At 40.5% G+C, this 5,257-nt stretch overlaps 1 pseudogene; it reads left to right on the forward strand.

Moving 5' to 3' along the window:
- Positions 1 to 247: 247 nt before the first annotated feature.
- On the forward strand, positions 248 to 833 carry LOC123818724 (annotated as a pseudogene).
- Positions 834 to 5,257: the final 4,424 nt, after the last annotated feature.

The raw sequence follows: 5,257 nt of genomic DNA on the forward strand, positions 1-5,257 counted from the left end.
AAGGCCAATTTAGTATGTACCAGTGCCCGTTGATCATGGAACACTGCTCTGTACATCCCACCTTAATGGTGTACAGCAGCATTTTTTCAACCTGTATACTACAGGAACTTTTAGGAAACTGGGGGTGGGGCAGGGGGCACGGAAGCTGCATCTGGGGATGCTGCAGGGCCCCAGAGATGCTGGTGTTTGCAGCAAGGTGGAGGCTGGGAGGGGCATTTCACTGTGGGGGGTGGGTGTAGTGGGGACCATGGAGGGGCAGAGAGGTTGCTGCAAGGTGCTGGTGGGGGGGATGTACAGAGTGATGCCAAAGGTGTTTGCCAAGGCTGCCTACTCCTGGAGTTATGTCCCCACCATGTTTGAAAACCCTACCCCAAGCTTTGAAATAAACAACCATTGAACTAAGAATATGGGACACTTCAGGTTCCTCTTACTAGGGTGACCTGAAGACCCTGGCCTATCCTGATTCAGACACTTTTCTCATCTGCTTTGACATCAACAGACCAGAAACACTGGACAGTGTCTGCAAAATGAGTCAAAGGGTGACTCGGGAGTTTAGCCCCAATGCCAAGGTTGTGCTGGTTGGCTGTAAGCTGGACGTGCTGACCAACCTGGACACACTGAGGCAGCTATCGAAGCAGCAGCTCATCCCTGTTACACATGAGCAAGGCCCGTGTGGGCCAGGCAGGTGGGCGCCAGCATCCTATGAGCAGTGCTACTCCAGGGCCTCTTGGTTCAGTGTCAGGGATGTCTTCCACGTGGCCTCTGTGGCCTCCCTTGGCCACAGCTACAGGCAGATGCTCAGCACTGACTCACTCCAGGAACAGCCCAACTAGGGAAACCCAAAGGAAGGCAGGGTACATGAGGATTGAGTGAAGAGTTATGACCTCCTGTGAGGAGCTAAGGAGGGGCAGGGTGTCAGGAGGGGTGGTAAAGGGCACAATGGTTCCTCTGCCTGCTCTTTGGCTTGCTAACCTCCTGACTCTGGCTGGGACTTTAGGGCAGGCTGAGTGAAGAATTCTCCTAGACAAGGGACCCAGAGGCGGAGGGTGCCCCCTTTGCACAGGAAGTTGAGGGAGCCAGCAAGGCAGTCTTGTGCGCTGGAAGGTAAGATAGGGCAGGGCTCTGGGAATGCTGGCCTGAAGCACAGACCTGGGTTGAGTCTCAGGGGTGTCATCCCTCCCTGCCCCCAGTCCCCAAATCCCAGTCTTGGCTTCCTTCCCTAAGGAAAGTGTCCATTCCATGACCTTCCCTTTTCCTCTCACCCACTTCTACAGCTGTTCTCGCTCATCCTCATCTCCACAAGACCCGCCCAAAATTAGAAAGCAAGCTGAGAAGCCCCTCCCCCAATATATCCACCAGTCTTAGCTCCTCCCTCTCTTACCCCAACAGTTCCCAAATAAAGCCTACATCCATGGAGGAAAAAAGTAAACATACAATACCTGACTATTTAATCAGGGTCCCTGACTTCTTTTCCCTTAGACTTTTAAATTAAAAAATAGCAAGAGCCAACACAATAATAAATGTTTGGTATGAATGAATCAAAATTATACCTAATTTTTTTCAGATCTGCAAAAATTATAACTTTTTTGGTGTATTTCAGAATTTTAGTATTGGGTTATGGGTTCCACGTGGTGAAAAAGGTTGAAAATTGCTGGTGTAGAAGATAAGAGAAATGCGAGTTCATGATGTGGCCCGTGGTCCCACATTGTGCTTCTATTGTGGCTCAGGGGCAAGACTGAAGGTGTTTCTCTGAAGGCAACTTTGTATTTGCTGTGGAAGGCATATATTCACTCCAAAGCTCTGAAGTTCTGCACTGGATTCACTCATGGTGATCTGCTGAAGGCTCCATAGATCATCCTTATCTGACCCATACCTTCCCAGGACCAGTTTATCTCCCGAGTCATGTGATCCAAGTAGCGAAGTAGCTTGCCTAGTATCACCAACCTGATTCAGATCCTCTGATTCTCTTGCTCGGCATTCCATTAGAAACCGGAACACTTTCGGGGAGGTAAGTGAACCCCACAAACCAAAAACAGCCCACTGTTTTATTAAGAGATTATTAAGAGATCTGCCTCTTTCTAAGAGGTAGGGAGTGCCAGAGGCAGCAGTGTGACCCCTTTCATACAACGTTTCAACACGCCCCTGACCACTGCAGACACAGAAAGTTTATGAGGCGGGGCTCCTGAATTTCTATGATTTTTATTCGCCAACTTCTAGCACATATGTGTCTCATGAATAAATAAAATAGCTTCTAATTCTCGCTCACCAGCTGCACTAGATTGCATGGGCTAGCATCAGTCATGTCCTGTGGGACTGAGGGGTCAACAGGCTCTGGTACAGTACACCACGAGTGAGGGCTGGCGAGCAAACACAGCCCTGAGGTAGAGGAAAGTGCGGTGAATAAGGGGCCTGCCAGTTAAACTTCAGCTTCCTCTGCTGGTCATTGCTCACAGGTTTAGATCAGTAGCTGCACATCAGTTACCATGACGTGTTATTTTTAAAAATTATTTGTCCCAGCAAACATGGAGTAAGAGGCATGATCTTCCTGCTTTACTAAATAAATTAAAATGCATCGTGGTCATCCACTTTCCATATGCTTTTGGCTCTTTCTCACGGAAAGCACGGGAGCAGACAAAGGTTTGGAAGAGTCAGGTGTGTTAGTTTACGTTCTATTTTCTTCATTACACCAGCTGTGTGCAGACAAGGAGGAGGGTGGGGGGCTCAAAAATGAACCCCTTAATCATATGGAAATAGAAACCAACCTACAAAGAGCTCTATATACTTTTGGTTTATATTTTGCATCAAGACTACCTAATATACCTAGGTATAGTCCACCTCTTCTTCTTCCTGCTCAGCATCCTCGTGCAGCATCAAATTACAGAAAATAAGAAAATATCATTGAAATTAAATGACACCATTGAGGCATGTTTCCTTAACTTCAACAATAGTTATATCTGAAGTGTTACCATCATCATTGCAGTATGTGGCACATTAAAGTAGAAATTTTAAAATAGAGAAAGAGAAAAAAGAAAAGAAAAGAAAAGAGAAAGAAAGAAAGAAAGAAAGAAAGAAAGAAAGAAAGAAAGAAAGAAAGAAAGAAAACAAATTTAATGTGGATACTGTGCCTTTATGCAATCATTTATTTTGTCAGGAAACACATATTGGCGAGTGAGTCGTACGTAAGTATCAGATCATATTCCAGAGTCAGAGAATACCGAAGTTGTATATACCTAGTATTATTCTATTATGGAGTGGAGAGAGAACACACACATATCTACAGAGGTAATTTTATAAACAAGATACTTTCATGTTGTTTAGAGTGAAATGAGAACCTATCAGACACAATAGTGTGACAGAAAGTGACGGGGACTCTATGAAATAGGCATGCCAGGGAAGACTTCTGAGATGGTGATATTTCAGCTGAGAGCAAAGGGCCAGTCACAGCAGAGTGGCCTTAGAAGCAAGGATAAATAAGAGGAGAAAATGAGCATGGACTGCTAGAAACACACACAGAAGGCCGGTATGCCTTGACATTATCTGGAAGGATTGAGCCTTGTATAAGATGAGAGATAGGCATGAGTTATAAACATAGTGCCTTAAGGGTCAGTGAAGGGAGTTTGGATTTTATTTTGTATGTGAAGGGAAGCTAGTATAAAGTTTTAAGTAGAAAGACAATCAGATTCCATATTTCATAGGAAATTCTTTTTCTGATTTAAAGAAAATCAATATTTTATTAAACAAGCACCGAAATCCACTTGAAGAATTTCTTGTTATAACTTTCTACAGGTGAGGCCTGTCTCAGCAAGATTCGGCATTCACACATAGGATTATATACCAATCAGATAGGTGTGAAGATTTTCCTGTGAAATTTTTATTTTTTATCACAAGTTACTTAAGTGCATTTCTGTACCTTGTATCCAGTGTTTATGTTAGACAGGAAGTAATTATAATTATACTACATAATCAACTATTATTTTTGATACTTCTTTCTTAAGTTTGACAGCTAAGCATAATAATAAAGCTAAAACGATTGATTCTAATTTATAATATACAATACATACATTTTTAATACAGAGTAAAACAGTTTACTAGTAGAAGGGCATTTGTGTTTGGCTTTAAAGCTTACTCTATGCACTCAGTCATTACAACAATAGACTGTAATACTGGTGAAACACACCTCAATTTTTATACAGTGAATATAGCAGAAAGTCATACAAAATGGAGATTTTCTTTCCAGGTAGAGGTTCTGAGGTTTTCAACTGAAAATATAACTTTGAATATTGAGCAGTTTCTTAGGATGAGATCATTTAATATAATTACGTATGCTTATTCACATCTACCTATCTTTAATCTGATTCTATATTAATAAGTTATACACAGGATATATTTTTATTTATCAATGACATGGATGCCATGACAGCTTTCAGATCTTAAATTAGGTACATATTTCCCCTTCAATTGAAAATTTGAATTTAGCACATATATTTAGAGTCATCTGAGTTTTAGTAATGTAAGCAATTTTTTTTTCAGCGAATTCAGGTGCAAACAGCTGAATAAGGTAAGCATTTGGGTAATCAATGACTCTAAATCAAGCCAACATTGACTGTTCAAAATATATGTGTCTGGAGATCGCCTCTATTAAAGTCTTCAAAATTGCCTTCTTATACTTTTAATTATCTTGTTACAGTAATTTTAAAAAGGATGATCAAAATGGTGTGGCAAGTATACAACTAATACTAATAAATTGCAAACATTTGAAGAACTGTTATAACTTGATTTACTTAAGTTATTGTTCTTTGGCATGCACATTTGTGAATGATTACAAAATGATGTAGCACACCTGAATGATGCTTTTGGTTGTAGAAATTTTAATTTAAGAAAACTTTTAAAATTAGCAGCAGTAATATCTGAGTAATTCACTGGATTTTAGATTATCTATATGGTTTTAGAGACATACTTTTAACAAAGGCAAATGATAGAAGAATATGTATTCTAGACCTGTCAAAACAGAGTTGAATGTTAGAGAAAATATTATTCTATAATATCTATGAATTTGATAGTAGCCTTTGTAGTTTTCAAGATAGTGTGTATATGCTTTTCTTTAAAATGAGTATATACAACATGTTGCTCTTAGTGATTAATTATTTGATTAAGTTAACCCTCTGTAAACACTAATAAATGCCATCATTCCCATGTACTACATTGTTTATCTAAATTCAGTTATATATCCATGCAGAATAGTGATATTCTCTTTGCT

This window comes from Phyllostomus hastatus, unplaced genomic scaffold (genome assembly GCF_019186645.2).
Source record: "Phyllostomus hastatus isolate PE091 unplaced genomic scaffold, TTU_PhHast_1.1 phas_contig_29, whole genome shotgun sequence".
Lineage (NCBI taxonomy): Eukaryota > Metazoa > Chordata > Mammalia > Chiroptera > Phyllostomidae > Phyllostomus > Phyllostomus hastatus.